This window comes from Cannabis sativa, chromosome 8 (genome assembly GCF_029168945.1).
Source record: "Cannabis sativa cultivar Pink pepper isolate KNU-18-1 chromosome 8, ASM2916894v1, whole genome shotgun sequence".
Lineage (NCBI taxonomy): Eukaryota > Viridiplantae > Streptophyta > Magnoliopsida > Rosales > Cannabaceae > Cannabis > Cannabis sativa.
Window position 1 is genome coordinate 776,368 of NC_083608.1, and position 22,533 is coordinate 798,900.

Here is a 22,533-nt window from a genome sequence, read left to right on the forward strand (position 1 = left end):
AACCATGGCTATTTGCAATCAAGCGATAATACGTTTTGAAAACTTACACACAAGCTAAAACACATACTCCTGCAACAAGGTTAGCTGGATAGTTGGATGTAGGATTTATTTAATTTTAAATTAAATAATTAATTTCAAAATAATTAATTAAATAAAAAAAATATTTTTGAAAATTTAAATAAAAAATTTGAAAAATTTGAAATTAAAAAAGTTTAAATTTAAAATTAAACCTACAATTTTGAAAAATTAGGTTTCAACCAACCTAAATATCATTTCAAAATTTGCTAACTACTTTTAAAATTTAAATGTTATTTTATAAATAAAAATTAAATAAAAAATTAAAAAAGATAAATGAATATCTTTTTCAGATTTTAAATGTAATTTAAATAAATAAAATAACAAAATTTAAAAGTTAGCAAAATATCTTACATCTATTTAAAATTAAATGATTATAGTTATCTTATTTTAAATTTAAATAAGGTCAAATTACTTAAAAAAAATTAATTTAAAAAATTTAAAATGTGACCTTAAATTTAAAAATAAGATAAGATATAATCAAATTTAAAAATAAGATAGATTATTAAGCAAAAAAAAAGATAGATACTAACTATTTTTAAATTCAAATTACACTAATATCTTGAATTAAATTTAAAAAATATTAAATTAATTCATTATGATAATTAGAATTGAATTAGGAATAGTAATAGTATAAATACAGAATTACACAAAAAAACGGAAGTTAATTCCATGAAAAGCATGAAAAAACAAAGAAAAACGAAAAAATTGCAAGTTGTACAGACGGGATGCAGTGCATACCCATCCGCGCGCGTATGCAGGGTTCTAGGCCGAGTTTGCTCGGCGGATGCGTGTCGCGCATGATTTCCGCGCGCGCAGGTGGGTTTCAGCACAACCCCGATTTTTTTGAATCTTCAAAAAATCATAACTAATTCAAATTAAATCGAAATTGAGTTCTGTAAAAAAAGTAACTTGCTTAATTTTTTCCATACTATCCAATAAAAATAATTACAGAAACAGATATTCAATTATTTTTCACGAAAATTCACAAACACCAATCAATCATCAAATAACACTCAATATAACATGATACCATCCAAAAAACATCAAACAATCGTTTTAAAGTCCAAATTTCTTGCAAGCAAATCAATTACCATGGCTCTGAGGCCAGTTGTTGGAATTATTTTACCAGGATCTTAGATCTACTCACAAGTATGTTTATTAACACCCTAAATATAAACTTTCTAAAACGATGAAATAAACATGTATAAAGTTTAAGAAACCTTACATTGGGTGCAGCGGAATTAAATGTCTCCTTCCGTTCAGATCTCTAACCCTTGTATCCTTTTTGTAGCAGAGTATTATCAAGATCTGAACCTGGATCTCTTTCTCTGAATCTTTGATGCTGAAACTCCTTTGTTGATGATCTTTCTTCACGATCTTCCTCACTATGATTGAAGTATTGCTTGCTGTGTGTGGGCACTACTCTAATCACTAAGGAATTTCGAAATATGAAGGAAGAAGAGAGAGAGAAGGTGGCAGCCAAGGTAGAGAGAGAAAGGCTCAGGTTTTCTGATTCAGAAGCGTAATTTTCCTGAAGCCTTCACTACCTATTTATAGCATTCCACTAGGGTTAGGTTTGAATTATTTGGCATTAAAATAATGAAAATATCAGTTTAAAATGCCTACAAAAGTGGCCGGCCATGGCTTATTGGGTTTGGGCCTTGCATTTTGCAATTTTGCAATTTTAACACTTTTGTATCTGATTTTCTCAAAAATGCCAATTTTCTAATTCAACCATTTAAATGCCAATTCTAACTATTTCATAACTATAAATAATTAAATAATATTGTCATTTATCATATTTATTAATTGAACCATACAAAGTATCATAATTAACCAATATGCCCCTAATAACTCTTTCTTTACAATTTCGCCCTTACTTAGTGAAAATTTCACAAACAGACATAGTCTAATTTGAGAATTATAATTGATTAATCAAAACCAATTACATGAGTCTTACAAACAATATTATCTCAACTAGTGCGGGGACCATGGGTCTATATAACCGAGCTTCCAATGAGTAGATCAAGAATTTAGCACTAAAATTCACTAACTTATTAATTCTTCGTTGAATCCACGCATAGAACTTAGAATTGCACTCTCAGTATATAGAATGCTCTATATGTTCCACCATATAGACGCATCATTAGTTATCCATTGTTATAATCCTAATTTGATCAATGATCCTCTATATGAATGATCTACACTGTAAAGGGATTAGATTACCGTAACACCCTACTGTGTATTTTATCCTTAAAACACTTGACCCCGTATAAATGATATTTCAGCTTATGTGAAATGAGTACTCCACCATTTATGTTCGTTTGGTCAAGCTCGAAGGAGATCATCCTTTGCTTACTATTCGCCAGATAGAAGCTATAGATTCCATGTTTATGCTAGCGCTCCCACTCAATTGCACTACCGTGTTCCAAAAATGTATGTATTACCCTAACCTAAAAGTAGGCTTAACTAACAAATCAAAGAACACGAATAGCCTTTCAAGATTGAGCCTAATCATAACAGGATTAAGAACATTTGATCTAGGATCAACTTGGCGATATTGACTTGAGTAGATTTTACGGTAAGTTTAATTAAATCTAAGTCAAAGTTCAATATCGGTCCCTTCCGATGCATACTCCATGCATCCAACCTGAGCTTTACTTTAACCAATGTTTTGGAAAGAACATAGCATTTCTCCAAATGCAAGTAAACTGTTGTTGTAGATTATCATATCAGTAAAACCCTATGTCTGATAAATCTAGGAAACTTTATTCACATAGTCATGTTTACTTTCCGATGTGATGACAACACAATAAACAGGATCAAGTATGTGAAAAGGGTTTAAGATGAATTTATAAATCAAATAGACAAGCAATTGACAACGTGAACCAAAACATACACAAATGAATGCAAAATACTTCTGTTTCTTTATTGATGTTGAATAAAATAGATTACATTGAAATAGAGTTTTATTTAGGGCATAAAACCCAACAAGTAGGATCTTGGAATGCCACAAAGTGATGTGGTGGAGCATCCTCTCAAATGCCCTCTCGGTAAGGGCGGCTTTACTTAAACGGTTTCATATAGCGGACAGTATGTGCCCAATTTGTGGAGTTGAAGAAGAATCCATCGAGCACCTGCTCCTTCACTTCAACTTGGCTTACCACTTATGGCGATCTTCTCCTTGGGGGATTTTTCATGTTACTGGAACTGGTATCCGTATGTAGGACTGGGTGAAAGTTTTTTGGAATCTAAACAGCAGGAATATCAACACTGATGAGGTCTTTTATGCCTCTATTGTAATCGACACAATTTAGCAGGTCCGGAATGACAAGGTACATAATAACAGAATGGATAATGTGAATCAATGTATTGACTTTATTTCTCACTCTTATGTAGATTACAGAGATTCCATTATTCCCATCTCCCCCCGACTCCCCCGCTGGCTGGAACCCTCCCCCCAAGACTGGATCAAATTAAATTGTGAGGCTAAGGATGGAGGGGAGCACATGTGCGTAGTAGTGGTTGTTAGAGATTACTTGAGCAGGCTGATTTGGGTGTTTACGGCCAAGATGGACTTCTCCGATGCCCTGTGTGGTGAAGCTGTTACAGTTTGTTTGGCGCTATAATTCGCAAAGGAGAAAGGTCACCAGTTTTGGTGGAAAGCAATTCAAAGATAGTGATCAACACCCTCAACAGTTTGGATCCCCAATGGGAAATTGAAAACTACTCTTTATTTTGTAAAAGTATTGGTCCTTCCTTCATTTCTTGCTTATTTTATTTTACGACTAGATCGTGTAACTTTATGGCCCATAACGTGGCCAATTGGGCTTATACCCATAACTACTATGGTTGTATTGATGTCGCTTCTATTCCTAAGAACATTTGTTGTAACGACTGTGAGATCTAATGTCTTATGAATGAACGTTTCTTTTCAAAAAAAAGAAAAAAAAGATGTGCATCAATTATTTTTCCTTTAATTTTATTTATTCTTTTTTGTGAACAACCTAGCTTTTTCTTTAACATTCTCTTTCCTCATTTTTTTTTTATATTTAAAAAGTTTTTTTTTGACTACACTAATAATTATTTGGTCTCAAAAATTGTACCATTATAATCTACTCTTTAAAATAATTATCTTGATACATGAAAATCATATATTTTTTTACTAGCTAAAATTAAAGGTAGTATTTTAGTTTTTTTCAGATTTTTTTTTTTAAAAGTTTCTTTTATATTTAGTTTACTAACAAATAAAAATATTCAAATTATGAATTATACTAAATAAAATATTTCATGTTTATGTTTACTTGTTAAATAAAATAAAATAGTATTAGTGCGACTTACTTTTAAATGTAATCATTATGTTTGATTATAGTTTGCTCTGTATTGTAAAAAATAAATTAGTGTTCCAACAAATATAAATTAGTAAGTTTATTGACATATATAATGGTAGACTATATAAAATGAAATTAATTGTTGTTTTAATATACGAAAAGAAAAATGAAAAATTTATTTCAATATACCAAAATAAACTAATAGATTTGTTAGCATATACGATGATAGGCTATACGAAAAATGTAAACAAAAAATAAATTTGTTTCAATATGCCAAAATAAACTAATAAGTTTATTTGACATATATGAGTATAGACATACCTGATTATAGAATTTTTAGTCTGATCATCGTCTTTTTATTTAAAATTGATGATTTTTTTTTTCAGAAGTAACCAATTGGTATCTTATCGAAATCATAACTAATTGGTCCAAAAAAAAATATCGTATTTGTAATGATTTAAAAGTTATTTGTAACTTCATTCTTTATTTAACTAATCAAAATGCATACATTAATTTACATTTAAAAAATATGGGTGACTTAAACATTTATGATATATATTTTTTTTTAAAATACAGTTTACTAAAATGGTAGCTTACTGGATAACAATTTATTATTTTTAAAAATAAACTTGAAAGTTACTCAAATGTATTAATATATCTTAAATAATTAGTTGATTATTAAAGTGTATATATATAAGTTTTAGAGGTAACCTAAATGTATCTCAAATTATATAATATATAAAAGTAATATTTATTTATGAAAAAGTTACTTATTGGTTTATTATTAACATCATAAGTAACCAAAAGGTTACCTTAAAATGCAGGGAAATTTTAAAAAAAGGAATTTCAGGATTAGTTTTATTCAGACATTCTATTTTAAAATTAGATGGTGTTTGGTTTGTTGTAATGTAATGGTAATGGTAATAGTAATAGTAATGTAATGGAATAAAAATAGTAATAGGAATTGATACAAGTTTGTAGTTGGAATGAACATTGTAATCAAAATTATTGTGCTTGGTTTGGTATGAGAATGTAATTGAATAAAATGTGTATTGACTAAAATAATCTTATTCCTTTTATTATAAAATTATAAAATATTAAAATAAAAATGGTAATATAGACTTTATTTTTTTTACTATATGTTTATTAAAATATATTTTTTTTTTTTGTAATGAAGTGTAATTGTAATGGGAATTACATTAGTTTTGGTATGTAATCATGATTACAATACTCAATGTAATAATCATTACATTGTAATAGATCTATTCATAGGTTTACAATTATAATTACAATAAACCAAACATCACTTTAAAATATTTTTTTAATCATCTGATATTATTATAATTGAGATTTGTTAAGTTATTTTTATAGTTATTTTATATTTTACTTATATATTTTTTTTTAAAAAAAATCCCATTTATTTTTGGTTAAAGAACATTGAAATCCTAGTTTCATCACTTCTCTCTTTCTGCCTCCAGCTAGTCTCTCTCTTCCATATTCGCGCGGCTCCATGCTTCTACTGAACGGACCAGCTCCAGTCGTCCACCGCCAAAACAGATGCCATATTCGGACTCCCCAACTCCCTAAACCTTGTTACCCTACTCTCTCTTTCTCTCTCTCTCGTTTTCCTCTCCTCCTCGCACTCCCTCGTATGCTTTGGCTCATCTAATTCGTCACAGGATTTGGCTGTTGTTCCTGCTAATTTTGTTGTTTACTATGAAGTTGAACTCGTCTCCTTCGTTAAGGTGGGTGTCATTTGCACTCTCTTCGGTGTCTACACCAATGTTTCTGCTTGCCTTCACAATGACACTTAGAAGAGATTTGCTTAATGTGTGCAGGAAAAGGAATCTTGGGATATGAACACACAGGAGAAGTAGAAAAAGGAAGAAGGCAATGCCTTGTTCAAGGCTGGTAAATATGAAAGAGCCTCAAAAACATATAAGAAGGTATATTACAGTTAACTAGATACATATTTTTCTACAAACTCCTTTAATCATGCCCTAATTATAACACTTTTTCGGTTAACAGGCTGTGAGTATCGTCGAATATATATGATTCTTCCTTCAGTGATGAAGAGAAGCAACAAGCAAAGGTGCTGAAAATCACATGTAATCTTAACAATGCAGCCTGTAAACTAAAACTCAAAGATTATAAGCAAGCAGATCTACCACAAGACTGAGGACGAGCTTGAAGAACTCGACGTTGATCGATTCCTCTCGAAGATTGAAGGTTCTGTTTTTAATTTTCTTTTTTAAAAATTGAAATAGTTTTTATGGAAAGTTTTCATCTTTCTCAGATTTAGCTACTGTTTGGATTAGCAGAATTTGTTCTAGCTACGTTTCCAATGAAAGAAGGAAGTCATAGTTCTGCGCTTGGTAACTTTTGGTTTCGCCATTGCCACCGAGAGACGGAGAAGCGTTGTAAGCCTATTCTTCTTCTCCTTTATCTTTTTTCAAATCTTTCTCTACTTCGTTTGTTTATGTGGTGAGAAATGGAAATTGGTGTTCTTGTGTTCGTTTGTGATTTTATCTTGCTTTTGAGTTGTTGCTGTGCTCTGTATTAGGAAGTTGATCTGTCTAAACAATGGTTTTGAAGTTTAACTTGTTGTGTTAATGGAGTAGTGAGATTATTACGAGGTTTGATTAAGCTCTAATTTTGAAGTTGCATTAAGTTAGTGTACTTATATGTATATTTAATTTGAAATAGAGTATTAGAATTTAATCGAATTCCTGCAAATATACTACTATGATTTTGAAATTCAGAGAATATTCATGTTTCCTTTTCTAGATTGTAGTATTTAATTGAAATATTCAGGAAAAGATGCTGTAGTATGTGAGATGTTTTATACTAGTATATACGTTATTATCATAAACTTACCATATTATTTTATGGGATGGAGTATGGACTATACAACACCATCAATCTTTATGTATCAATTTTTTAGGAATACGAGAAACAGAGGCATTGATCTCTATAGTACTTGGTTTGTGTCGGTGACGTTTGGTTAAGATTCTAATTGACAATCGTTTCGTCAATTTCATCTCATTTTGCTTTATTTTCTACTGATGGTGTAATTAAACCATTCGATTGACTGCTTATTGAAATTTATGACAACAACTAGAGGAGGGATTAGTTAAAATTAAACTGCGTATTAGTCTTGTTTATTTATGTTGTACATTCAAACGTTACATCACCTTGTTTTTTAAATATATTAATATTAGGATAGAAATATCATATGATGTGTTACATGTTCGATTATTTAAGTAATTTAGATATATTGCTAATAAATTAATATATTGCACGTTCAAACTTTACCAATATGTGAATGAAGTAATTTTGACTAAAAATAATTATTAATTGACAACACCGTGTTCTGATGAACATAAATTTTAACGAGGGGAGATCAATTGGGAAGTTCTAGTTCTTGCTTCTGTGATGGACTTTTAGTTAATTTTATAACTTAATTAGAGCTTCATCAATATAGTAGTTATCGATCCTAGAGAGAATATTATGAAGAAAGTACTGCCTTGCTCTAGCAATATATATACATATATATATATTAGCAAATATTTGAAATCAGAAGTTGCTGGCAACACTAGGTATAGTTTTATGTTCCCTCATTTTCAGGACTTCTTATATTATATAGGTGTTTTCCTGTGTTTGTATTTTTTATTGTTATTCTCCTTGTACAAAATAAAGATTTAGTAAAAGAATTCATTTGTGTTATGCTAATTCTGACAGTGTCCGCAGTTTTCTTTGTGCTTGCTACAGTTTCACATTCAACTTCAAGATGAGGTTACTTTCATAATTGTGGAGATGGTGGTTTTTGAGGAAATATTTATGATTGAGATTGACTTTCCTCCCAAAGCTGACCATTGAGGTATAATTTTATCATTTTATGCTCATATTTACTTTAGAAGTTAATCATGAAGAAGTTTTGATATTATAATTTATTTGAACTTAAGTATTATTTCATAAATTTTTTATTGGTCAAACAAACAGTAAAAAATCTAATATGATTACCTTTGTCATGAACAGAAAAATATATATCTAATACATAAACGCATACGACAAACCTTTGTATTCTTGAGTCCTCCAATCAAACCTTGCTTTTGTCCGATCAAAATTATACTAAAAAATGATCGCAAATGTAGGACAATCAAAATTTCAAAAATTAAAAAAAATTTCTGAAGACATTTGTATAGATAATTAACATATATTAAATTTGGAGTGTTGGATCTCCAAGAATTGGGTGTAAAGAAAACACCATCAAGCAAATTTTGATTTTAGATTGATATAGCTAGAAAATACACAGTAGTGAATCTACTAATTATGATGTGAGACATTAGTGAGTTAGAAGTACATATAAGTGTAGTAAAAGGGATTTGAAATCTTACCGTTGCTGTAAGGAAAATGGAAAGTGATTCCTCTGATTAAGAGATAAAAGAAGTAGTAGTGATGATGATAGTGAAAATGTCTCTTAGGTGAGTGTTAATGATAGAGGTCAATGAGGCTAACTGAAGAAGAATAAGGAAGGATCTCAAGGAGAATTTGATGATTAGTTTGGGACGTTTAGATATGCAGATCATCAAAAAATGATAACATTTAATAGTAAAAATAGTTTTTAATAAAGTTATATATATTTTGCAATTTTTTAACTTACTGCACGTTATGTAGCTCTAAAATAGCTGACTTACTGTTTTATAGCCTAATTATTGTTATATAATATGGCTGCTCGATGTTATACAGTATAGCTGAGTTACTGTTTTATAGCTATAATATAGTTGAGTTAGTCAGTCAAGGAAGGAATTCAATTGTTGAATTCAATCTAATTAAAAAGGATAAATTATTGTATCAAACTAATAGTTTTTTTTTTTTTTTTGGTTAAAAAATAATTATCTGTTTTTTTTTTCATAAAAACTTAAATAAAATGTCAATAAGATTTGTTCCGTGTGTCAGGTAAAGCATTGTGAAATTCAGCAATTGTTTTGAAAAATATTATTGGCTTTATTGCTCTACTTGCTGGACATGGCTTATTAATTAGTTTTAAATTACATGTTAAGAGTAGCTGTTGTAGTTGCAAGTTTTCAGAGGTTTGTTTAGAGTTTGCTCTCTTGTGTCTTTGTAATGGTGAAACTCTATTTGCCTAATCAGTTGTTATGTTTCTCTAAAAAAATTAGTTTTAAATAGGTGAAGTCTATGAAAGGAAACGTTGGTGATAATGTAGCTGAGAAGAGAGTTTATCTTGGAACATTTTTTGTCAGCTCAATATTGTAATTCCATTAAAGAGATTAATAAAGTTTTTTAATTATTTTATTAAAAAATATTTCGTTTTCAATAGAAAGTAAAGAAAAAGAAAGAGAAGAAAAGAAATGATTCAAGAGAAATTTTCATTGAATGAATGGAACAGTACAATATGTCCCTTTATATATACATGACAGTACAAGAATAATATTAGTTACAGACACAAACTAACATAACAGAAAAACTAACTCTGACATCACATCCTAACTAACTCACCCAATTCTGAAACTCCCCCTCAAGATGGAGCAAAGATGTTTTGCAATCCCATCTTGTTTTTTAAATGGTTGAATTGATTAGGGAACAATGCTTTGGTAAGGATGTCAGCAACCTGTTCTTTGGAAGTAACATGAGCTGTTTTTACTAAACCAGATTGTATCTTCTCTCTAACCAAGTGACAATCGATTTCGATGTGCTTGGTTCTTTAATGATACACAAGATTAGCTCCAATGTGTATTGCAGCTTGATTGTAACAAAACAGTTCTACTCTATCCCAACTCTTTTAGAACAGAGATGAGCCATACAACTCTATAAACTGCAGTTGCCATAGCCCTGTATTCGGTCTCAGCAAAGGATCTAGAAACAGCGTGCTGCTTTTTGCTTTTCCAGGATATCAAGGACTTTCCAATAAACACACAATACCCTGTAGTAGATCTCCTTGAATCTTGGCATGCTCCCCAGTCGGCATCAGTGTAAGCTCTAAGTTGCACATCTGTTTCTATAGGAAAAAATAACCCCAAACCAGGACATTCTTTGACATACTGCAATATCCTTTCAGCAGCTTTCATATGAAGGGATCTAGGACTATTAAGATATTGACAGAGTAGGAAAGATCTGGCTTGGTTATTGTCAAATATTGAAGCTTGTTAATGATTTTTCTGTAGCTTTGAGAATTATCCAGGAGTTCTACTGAATCCTGATGCAGCTTCAAATTTGGTTCCATTGGTGTAGTTACTTGTTTGGATCCTAATTTTCCAAAGTCTTCAAGAATTTGAAGAGCATATGGTCTTTGAGAAATGAATATTCCTTCATTAGTTTTTGCAACTTCAATCTCCAAAAAAATATCTCAAACTTCCTAAGTCCTTTAGCTTAAATCTGTCATTAAGTCTGAGAGTGAGAGATCGAATGGATGCAAGGTCATTACTTGCTATGATCACATCATCACCATAAACAAGTAATGCCATAAAGTGATTAGAGGAATGTTGTATGAAGAGGGAATGGTCTGTTGCAGAATGTGTAAAACCTTCTTCAAGTAAGACACTTGGAAATTTGGCAAAACATTGCCTTGAAGCTTGTTTTAATCCATACTAGAATTTCTTGAGTTTACAAACAGGATTGGCAGGTAGATTCTCCCCCTTAGGACTATACCCCTGAGGTAAAGTCATAAACACTTCCTCATGCAAATCCTCATGAAGGAATGCATTATTGACATCAAGTTGTTGAAGATGCCAATTATGCATTGCTGCAAGTGCCAAGATGAGTTTAACAGAAACCAACTTTGCAACAAGGGAAAATGTTTTTGTATAATCGATCCCTTCTTGCCAAGTATACCCCTTGGCCACCAGTTTGGCTTTAAACCTCTCAACTGTTCCATCTGAATTTAATTTGATTTTATAAACCTACTTACACCCTATTGGATGTTTCCCTGCAGGTAAAGACACAATGATCCATGTATGGTTCTGTTCAAGGGCAATAATCTCATGATCCATAGCTTGCAACCATTTAGGATAAGCTGCTGCTTGCTGATATGTAGTAGGTTCAAAAAGGCTTGAAACAGCAAGAACAAAGGCTTTAAAAGCAGGAGACAATTTCTTGTAAGTGAGAGTATTAGAAATAGGGTGAGATGTAGATGGTGTAGGTTGAGAAGTGCTGGAAACCTGAGCTAAGGAGCAATGGTAATCTTGCAGGTAGGATGGGGGTTTGATAACTTGAGTGGATTGAGTAACAGGTGTAGATGTGGAGGCATCATGGTGAGTCTTGAGAGTGTTTGACACCTTGGGTGAACCAGAAGGAGGGAGACATGAATTTGAAAAAAAAAAAAAATTGATGGGAAAAAGGTACAGAGGTACCTGAAGTATAAGGGAAAATAGACTCATAAAAATTGAACATCCGTAGACATGAACATTCAATTGGTATGAAGGTCAAGCAACCTGTATGCCTTCATACTAGTGAGATATCCTAAAAAGACACAAGCAATGGCTCTAGGAGAAATTTTTTTTCTATGACTAGGGAGTGTGGAAGCATAGGTTGAACAACCAAATTCTTTTAAATGAGAGTAGGTGGGGGTTTGATTATGCAACATTTCAAAAGGAGATTTATGTTGCAAGTTGGGGGAGGGAGTCCTATTAATAAGATAGGCAGCAATGCCTACACAATGGTTCCAATAACATAGGGGAATATGGGATTGGAAAAGTAAAGCCCGAGTTACATTAAATAGGTGTTGGTGCTTTCTTTCAATAACTGAATTTTGTTGAGGATGCTCAACACAGGAGTGGAAATGTTGGATGCCTAGAGAGTTAAAAAGGGTGGGGAATTGTAACTCTTTGGCATTATCAAATCTGAGGCTTTTCACTTGAGTATTAAACTAAGTCTTAACTAGATTTAGAAAGTTAGGAATGGCTTCTTGAGCCTCAGATTTTTGTTTGAGAAAATACACCCATGTATATCTAGAGTGGTCATCAACAATGGTCAAAAAATACTTAAAACCTTCAGTTGTTATAGTATTATAGGGCCCCCATATATCAATATGTATGAGATCAAAAACAGTGATCTGAAAAATTGTTATTGGAAATAATAGGCAATCTTTTTTGTTTGGCAAGATGACAAATTTAGCAATGAAAATCATCAGAATGTGAATGATCAAAAATCAATTCTTTATTCAATGAATGTTGTTTTATACAAGCAGAATGGCCTAATCTATAGTGCCATATGTTTTCAACATGAGGTTTAAAATCAAAAAAATTACAATTTGAGACAAAAGAACTTGAAGGAATGTCAAGGTAAAAAAGGTTGCCTACTCGATCACCCCTCCCAATCTGAGTATGTTGGATAGTCTCTTGAATGACACAGGAATTAGCAGAAAATAAGAAGGTGCATGACATGGATTTCATTAAAGAACTGACAGATAAAAGATTAGTGTTGAATGCAGGGATATAGAGGACATTTGAAAGAGTTAAGGTAGGAGTAATAATGACAGAACCAATGCAAGACACAGATGCTACTTGGCCATTTGGGAGATGAATTGGTGTCAAAGAAGGGTTAGGAAAAGTTTGAGAGAATAAAGCTAAGTTATGACAAACATGATGAGTTGCCCCAATGTTAATAATCCATTTAGAATGAGATTTAAGAGAATTCATACCAGAGAAGTGAGACACCATAGGTGGTTGAGTGGTTTTTGGTGTAGAGCCATTGGTAGAATTTTCTTGAATTCGATTTGCAAGCAATTAGATTATGGGTTGGCATTGAGCAGTGGTGAGACCAGCAGTCATGGCAGAGTTAAAACCCTTGTTATTAAGGGTGTTCATTGGATCACATCCAATGTTTTTAGGCCTATCCAAATCTGATCCAATCATATATTAGATGTTAGATTTTACCATCCGATCCGATCCAATTGATTTCCATCATCCAATCAATCCAACATCCATTGGATCGGTTCTATCCATTGGATATATTTTATGTATATTATTTGTTTAATTTCTCCATTGGATGTATTTCATATATATTATTTGTTTAATTTGGGTTCATCCAATATTTTAGACCTAGTATTTTTTGGATCGGATCGAAGCCATCCAATATTTTAGGTCCAGTACGTATTGGATTGGACTGGATTTATCTAATCCAAGAATAAAAGAGTAAAATTTTAATGTTAATTTTCATATATACATATAGATTTGACGAATAACAATATAAAATCTAATTACTCATCCAAACTAAAAGAAAATACTATTTAGTTAGATTGGATGTTGGATGTATTAGATTTTTAGACACCCCATTCACCATCCGATTCAATCCAATTGATATTTAAAAATAACATTCAATCCGATCTGATCACAATTGTATATCCAATGTTTGACGGTCAGTTGTAATTGAATCGGTCGGTTCTTATTGGATTGGATCGATTTATGCACACCCCACTTGTTATCTCCACTGTTGTCAACAGAGGCCTCAACTGAATTTGCAGTAGGTTTTGAGACTAGAGGTTTTCCTCTCCCATGGAATTTGTGACCTGGAGGGTAGCCATGAATCTTGTAACACTTAGCAATGGTATGTTTAGTCATCCCACAATGAGTACAAACAACCTTAGATCTGCCAAATTGAGAACTCCCATCCAACTGTCTTAAAACTTTGGCCAGATTCATTGTTCTCAGCTGGGGTATTGTTCAATTCTCTTTGTCTTTCTTCTTGGATTAGAGTAGCATACACTTTGTTTATGCTAGGTATAGGATCTTGCATCAAGATTTGGGATATGGCAGTAGAATATGATTCATATATTCCAACCAAGAACTCTAACACACGATCTTGTTCCTGGTAGGCTTGTATAGTCTTCATTGCCCCACATGTACAAATAGGTAGAGGTCGAAAATCACAAATCATGTCCTGGAGAGCCCTTAATTTCGTGAAATAACCCTGAATGTTGGCACTGCCTTGAACAAGAACTTGCAGAGCCCTCTTGACCTCAAACACCCGAGGTCCATTATTTTGCTAAAAACGTTCATGAAGTTCTGCCCAGATGGTTGCAGCATTATCTATATACATTATGCTGTCCCCAATATCAGAAGAAACAACATGAAAAATCCAAGAAATGACTAAGCTGTTACATCGACTCCATGCATCGTAATCTTCGTGGTCAGGAACTGGTTCAAGAAGCTGTCCATTGATGAACTTCATCTTATTTCTGGGAAGAAGAGCAACACTCATGGCGTGCTTCCAAGAATTGTAATTTTCTCTTCTTGTCAAGATCATGGGAACAAGGCTTGCACTCAGATGATTGCTATTACTCAAGTAATAAGGATTCCGAGCTTCATCCTTGTATCCACGAGAAACCTGATCTTGAACATGAATCTGATTGTTGCCATGGCCAAGCTCATCACTTGAATGTTGACCTTCTTCTATAACTCCTCCACTTTGTGTTTGGACCATGGCGTGATGTGAGAAACAGAAAAACAGAGTAGAAAAATGCAGAAGAAGAAGCCTTACGGCTCTGACCTGATCTAGTAATTCATTAACTTAAAAAAAAAATTTAATTTAGACTCAGTTCATAAATCCCTAAATTGAATATTTGAACTTCGAAGAAGCCCCTTTCCCTCGTCTGTCGTCTCCTTCCTCAAATACAGTGCAAGTGAAACATTGTATTCAGCTCAAAAACTTGTTTCCCTGAGAAACCCATTTCATGGAATCCAGCAAAGTCGAGGATTTCCTTGCTGGGTATTAACGAGAAGAGAACAGGGTTTTCGACATCAAGATTGGGTCTTCATCTAGGTTTCGTTCTTCCGTTATTCGAAACACAAAATGGAGTAGAAAAGGTAAGGTACAATTTAACTTCTGTTGATAGACTAAAATGGGTATTAAGTTTAGAACTATCAGAAGTTTTAAATTACAGCGTAATAAATCTTCTTCCTCTTTTGAACATATATATATATGTAGCTGAAGATGAAGAGAACAAACTATGGTTGGTTTCAGTGTTGGTTAATCATCATTATCACCTCAAAACTCCATAGCTCAAAACGCCACTACTGCCCCATCTGAAGGTGCGGTTCATTCATCTTTCTTAAAATCATCATATTTTAAATTTGAGTTTGTCTTTAATTCTCTTAATTTCTGGTGCAAGTTATAAACCCATTACCAATTTTTTTTTTTTTTTAAGAAGTTAGGTAATTGAGAGTTTATCTTCAACCATAATCACTACTCTTCATTATGATCACCATAATCACTATTTAATATTTATACATATATTATCCTAAACAATAGGAATAGAAAATTTACGGATATTATCAACCCATTATTTGTAGAAAAAACGGCATTTGCATACAATTTTTTCTTCATATTTAGTGTTTAATTATTAATTCTCTATTTTATCATATATATATATATTGAGTGAGCTATTTTAGTTTGACTTGGCTTTCTTTCACCACAATCTAACTATAATAGGTTGAGGACCACTCACTTATGAGTTATAACTATTACTACTCGAGAATTATATATATATTTACATATAAAGAAAAACCCAATTAAGCTATTTTTATTTTCAATGTAGTTTATCAATATAATATTTAATGCAACTATGATTGTACTCTCTATTGAATGTGAATGTTGAAGTTCATAGGATATCAAGAAAATAGATACTATATCTCTTTAATTACTAGGAATTATGTGTACCTGATGAGAACCTCCTCCATGGGATTCCAATACAACAGTAGCAAACCAGTAAAATAACTAAGAAAATCAACCACAGAGTTAACGATTCTATTTGTCTTATGTCCCTTTTGTTATTTATTTTGTTGTCTTGTCTTGTGTCCCTCTCTCATTGTAAAATAACATTATTTAAATTAGCATAAAATTCATGCTAAATTGGTTTTGTTGACAGGATAGGAAGAAATTCTAATTTCTAAAACAAGTTGATAAGTTCTTGAACCCCAAGATTGCACCTCAAGAGTTTGTGGATGAGATTAAGGTACTTTTACTATGATATAACATTCTTTTGTTTAAAAATTTGCAGATATTAAATCCATAATATATATTTAAATTGATGTTCAAAATGTTCTATTTTTCATAATTTAATAGAAGAGTTTGAATATCTCATATATTCATCTATAGAGAAGTAGGATTTGTGAAATTTATGTGCTGCAGTGATATAAGGATGGAAACTTGTGTATTATCCGATTGTTTGCGATTGAAATTGACAGATGGTTAGGTTAATAAAATAGGGAAAACGCTGTCCGATTTTTTTAAAATATATTTATCATATTTTCTAAGTAGCGTGCATTGATAGACATGAGAATATAATGTTATTGTAGGTTAATTAAAGAATAATGTCTGGTCAAATCGGTTCTAATTTTGAGGATAATATTGATTTTGTGCCATCAACTAATATTGAAGAAAGACAATCTGTTAGTAATACATTAGATGAAAATCAGAATACCGGGAGAAAAAGAACTTCTCGTGCATGAGATCATTTTACTCCTATGAAATTGATGGTAAAATTAAAGAGGTTTGCAATCACTACGGGCGTTAGTTGGTGGGAGAAAGTTCTCAGGGACTACGCATTTAAATGCTCACGTAAAGAGGTGTCCAGTCATAAAAGCCCAACTTGCTGTTAATCCTACTACAAGCCTTTCAGTTCCTTTCAATTTTGAGCCTGATTTAGAAAGGATCAAATTGGCTCAAATGATCTTTAAGCATGAATATCCATTGTTCATGGTTGAGCATAGCAGGTTTATAGAATATTCAAGTATTTTGTGTCCCATGTTTCAAATGGTGTCAAGAAATACGATTAGGTCTGACGTCATGAAAATGTATAAAATTGAGAAAGAAAAATATAGGCAAAGTCTGGAAAAAAGTAGGAGCAAAATAGCCATAACCAGTGACATGTGGACTGCAAATTATCAGAAGAGAGGATATATGACTGTAACAGCTCATTTTATTGATGATGCTTGGAATTTGCACAGTAAGATTCTGAGTTTTAAGTATGTTGCATGTCCTTACAATGCTCTAGCACTACTTGAGGCACTAAGATCTTGTCTTAATGAATGAAAAATATAAGACAAGATCAGTACAGTGACACTCGATAATTGTAGTGCAAATGATGCGATGCTTGAACTTTTTAAAGGACAAGTTGATCCTGATAATTTTATTTTGAAGGGAAAGTTGCTACATGTCGTTGTTTGTGCTCATATTTTAAATTTAATTGCCAAAAATAGCTTATTTGTCATTGGTTATAGTGTTGACAAAATTTGAGACAGTGTTGCTTATTGGTCGGACACACCAAAAAGACATGATAAATTTAAGGACACTGCTCGCCAACTTGGAGTACCATACACCAAAAAAATATCACTTGATTGTGTAATAAGGTGGAATTTTACTTTTTTGATGCTTAGCACAACTTTATCGTACAAGACAATATTTGAACGTGCAAGGCTACGTGAGTTGAGATTGAAGTGTGCCCCTTCAGAAATTGATTGACAAAATGCTCAACAATTATGTGATAAGTTAGAGGTGTTTCATGAAGTGAAAGAGTTATTTTCTGAAATTTAGTATCTTACCGCTAATATTTTTTTCCCAAAAATATGTGAAATTAAGACTAACATTGACTTATAGATGTCATCATATGTGCTTTTTATTAAGGTCATGACAATTCAAATGATGTCTAAGTTTCAAAAATATTGGGAAAAGATTTACGAGTTTATGTGTGTAGCGGTTGTTTTAGACCTGAGGCACAAGTTTATGTTGCTTGAATATTATTTTCCTGTAATCTATGAAAATGAGCAATATGTAACTGAAATTCCAAATGTTTGTGAGTTTTGTTGTAAGTTATTGGAAGAGTACGGGTTTAAGTTTCGTCATTTGAGAGAGAAGAGTTCAAGTAGAAAATGTATCATCTTTTTCGACACGGCGAATGGATGCCCTTTCTAACTTTGACAGATTTGTTAGAGCTTCCTATCGAGTAGAAAATGTGTAGTCTGAACTAGATTTATATTTAGAGGAGAACTTGGTACCTAGGACTGAAGAGTCCTCAAATATCCTTTGTTGAGTATGATTTTTAAGGATGTATTTGATGTGCCTGTTAACACTGTTGCTCCAGAATCTATATTCAGCACTGGTGGTAGACACGTGAGTCCTCATCGATCGAGATTTCATCCTTCTACATTAAAAGCATTAGTGTGCACTGGTGGTAGATATATGGATGTTGACCCTTTACGTGGCAACATCTAATAATTTGTTTTTTTTTTATTTAAAAAAAAGTCACCCAATAATTTTCTATAAACTAAGAATTCTGTTGTATAGCCACATTTTATATAGAATAGATATATAAATATTTATTTAATGATTTTTACCTTTTTTTGTCAGTCATCAACCAATTCTGTATGAACACTAATGTTTCTAATGTAGAATGATGAAGTCTCGATCGATAAGGACTCGCGTGTCTACCACCAGTGCTAAATGTAGATTTTGAAGCAACAGTGCTAAATGTAGATTTTGAAGCAACAGTGCTAATAGACACATCAAATACATCATTGGCAATCATACTCAACAAAGGGTATTTGAGGACTCTTCAGTCCTAGGTACTAAGTTCTCTTTCAAATATAAATCTAGTTCAAACTTCACATTTTCTACTCCATAGGAAGCTCTAACAAATTTATCAAAGTTAGAAAGGGCATCCATTCGCCGTGTCGAAGAAGATACATTTTCTACCTGAACTCTTCTCTCTCTCAAATGAGGAAACTTAGACCTGTACTCTTCCATTAACTCGCAACAAAGCTCACAAACATTTGCAATTTCAGTTACATATTGCTCATCTCCATAGATTATAGGGAAATAATATTTGAGCAACATAAATTTGTACATCGGGTCTAAAACAACCGCCACACACATAAGCCCATTAATCTTTCCTCAATATTTTTGAAACTTAGACATCATTTGAATTGTTATGTCCTTAATAAAAGGCACATCTGATGACATCCACGAGTCAATGTTTGTCTTAATTTCACATATTTTTTGGAAAAAAAATATTAGTGGTAGGATACTTTGTTCCAGAAAATAACTCTGTCACTTCATGAAGTACCTCTAACTTATCACATAATTGTTGAGCATTTTGCCAATCAATTACCGAAATGGCACACCTCAATCTCAACTCACGTAGCCTTACACGTTCAAATACTGTCTTGTACGATAAAATTGTGCTAAGCATCAAAAAAGTAGAATTCCACCTTGTTACACAATCAAGTAATATTTTTTTGGTGTATGGTACTCCAAGTTGACGAGCAGTGTACTCAAATTTTTCACGTCTTTTTGGTGTGTCTGACTAATAAGCAACACTGTCTTGAATTTTGTCAATACTATCACCAATGACAGATAAGCCATCCTTGACAATTAGATTTAAAATATGTGCACAACAATACATATGTAACAACTTTCCCTTCAAAATAAAACTGTCAGGCTCAAATTGTCCTTTTAAAAGTTCAATCATGGCATCATTTGCACTACAATTATCGAGAGTCACTGTACTGATCTTGTCTTCAATTTTCCATTCATTAATACTAGATCTTAGTGCCTCAAGTAGTGCTGAAGCATCGTGAGGACATGGAACATACTTAAACTCAGAATTTAACTGTGAAAATTCCAAGAATATTCAATAAAATGAGCTGTTACAGCCATATATCATCTCTTCTGATGATTTGTAGTCCATATGTCACTGGTTATGACTATTCTGCTCCTACTTTTTTTAGACTTTGCCTACATTTCTCTTTCTCAGTTTTATACATGATGTCATATCTAATCGTATTTTTTGACACCATTTAAAACATGGGAAACAAAGTACTTGAATATTTTATAAATCCACTATGCTCAATTATGGACAATGGATATTCATGCTTAACGATCATTTGAGCCGATTTGATCTTTCTTAAATCAAGGTCAAAATTGAAAGGAACTGAAGGGCTTGTAGTAGGATTAGCGACAAGTTGGGCTTTTATGACTGGACACCTCTCTACGTGAGCATTTAAATGCGCAGTCCCTAAGAACTTTCTCCCACCAACTTATGCCCACAGTGATTGGAAACCGCTTTAATTGTACCATCAATTTCACGACGAGTAAAATGATCCCATGCACGAGAAGTTCTTTTTCTCACTGTATTCTGATTTTCATCTAATGTATAACTAACAAATTGTCTTTCTTCAATATTAGCTGATGGCACAAAATCAATGTCATCCTCAAAATTAGAACCGATTTGACTAGACATTATTCTTCAATTAACCTACAATAACATAATATTCTCATGTCCATCAATGGACGCAATTATTTAGAAAATATGATAAATATATTTAAATAAATCGGACAGTATTTTCCCTTGTTTATTAACCTAACCATCTGTCAATTTTAATCGCAAACAATAAGATAATACACAAGTTTTCATCCTTATATCACCGCAACACATAAATTTCATAGATCCTACTTCTTTATGATGAATATATAAGATATTCAAACTTTTCTATTAAATTATAAGAAATACAACATTTTGAACATCAATTTAAAAATATATATATGGATTTAATATTTACAAGTTTTTAAACAAAAGAATGTTATATCATAGTTCAACACTTCATAACTCAAGTCCTGCTTTAGGTCCATTGTTTCATAGTTCAGCACGTGTGATGGATACGACACGTATTTTCGTAACATAAAAATATGGAACACATTATGCATTTGAGCTAATACTGGTGGCAGTGCCAGTCGATAAGCTACCTGTCTCACTCTCTCCAATATCTCGAAATGACCTATACATCTTGGACTTAGCTTTTCTCGCTTTCCAAAACGCATAACCCCTTTCATAGGTGACACTCGGAGGAACACTTTATCACCCACTGCAAATTTCATATTCCGTCTCTTTGCGCCGGCATAACTTTTTTGGCGGCTTTGTGCAGTAACTATTCTATTTCGAATCTTTTCTACCGCTTAAGTGGCCTCTCTTACTAGGTTTGGGCTAAGTATCGCTTTTCGCCAACCTCATCCCAGTGTAGTGGTGATCGACACTTCCTCCCATACAACATTTCATAGGGTGCCATCCCTATTGTAGATTGATAACTATTGTCGTACGAGACCTCCATTAGTGGCAAATAGTTACTCCAGGTACCTAGGAAATCCAACGCACAAGCTCGTAGCATGTCTTCTTGTATTTGAATAGTTCGTTCCGATTGTCCATCAGTTTGAGGATGGAATGCTGTACTCAACTTCAGTTTTGTGCCCAAAGTACTTTGCACACTTTCCCAAAACTTAGAGGTGAAAATTAAACCTCTATCAAATACAATGGTCTTTGGGACTCCATGTAGCCTTACAATTTTTTTTACATACAATTCAGCATATTGTTCTGCGTTGTAGTTAGTGCGCACAGGCAAAAAATGTGCTGATTTAGTGAGTCTATCAATAATCACCAAGACAGAATCCTGTTGTTTACTATTCTTCGATAATCCCGTCACAAAATTCATAGCAATGTCTTTCCATTTCCACTCAGGAATATCAAGAGATTGCAACAGCCCTGCAAGTCTCTAGTGTTCGGCCTTAACTTGCTGGCAGGTAAGGCATTTTGCTACAAATTTTGCTATATCTTTTTTCATACCCGGCCACCAATACCTACTTTACAGATCGTTGTACATTTTGGTTGACCCTGGGTGTAAAGAATAGGGTGTAGTGTGCGCCTCTTGTAAGATTTTTGATTGCAACTCCGCTTTATTAAGTACACACACCCTTGCCTTGTATAGTAGAATGCCCTCTTCATTAATTGAGAAGTCCCCAACTTTCTCCTTTTGTAGTTCGACTCGTTTGATTAAAAACTCATCTTGGGCTTGTTCTTCTTTGATCTTCTCTAATAGATTTGATTCAATTGTAAGGTTAGTTAGCTTCCCTGTTACTAACTCTATTCCAGATCTCTTGATTTCCTGTTGCAACGACACTTTTAATGCCCTTAACATTGATAAGGTTGCATAGTTACGTCTGCTAAGTGCATCTGCCACTACGTTAGCCTTTCCAGGATGGTACAATATCTCATAGTCGTAATCTTTTACCAGTTTCAACACTCTGTCTCATGTTGAGCTCTTTCTGCGTAAAGAAGTAT

At 32.7% G+C, this 22,533-nt stretch overlaps 1 long non-coding RNA gene across 2 annotated transcripts; it reads left to right on the forward strand.

Moving 5' to 3' along the window:
• The first annotated feature begins 5,826 nt into the window (after window positions 1-5,826).
• On the forward strand, window positions 5,827-20,333 carry LOC115700625 (uncharacterized). Of its 2 annotated transcripts, none has more exons than XR_009683981.1 (6): window positions 5,827-6,154; window positions 6,248-6,355; window positions 6,438-6,638; window positions 6,731-6,829; window positions 8,160-15,457; window positions 16,294-20,333. It is a non-coding gene; the product is annotated as an uncharacterized LOC115700625 (long non-coding RNA). The 2 variants fall into 2 exon arrangements; XR_004008427.2 differs by having other exon boundaries at window positions 5,830-6,154; window positions 8,160-8,289.
• Window positions 20,334-22,533: the final 2,200 nt, after the last annotated feature.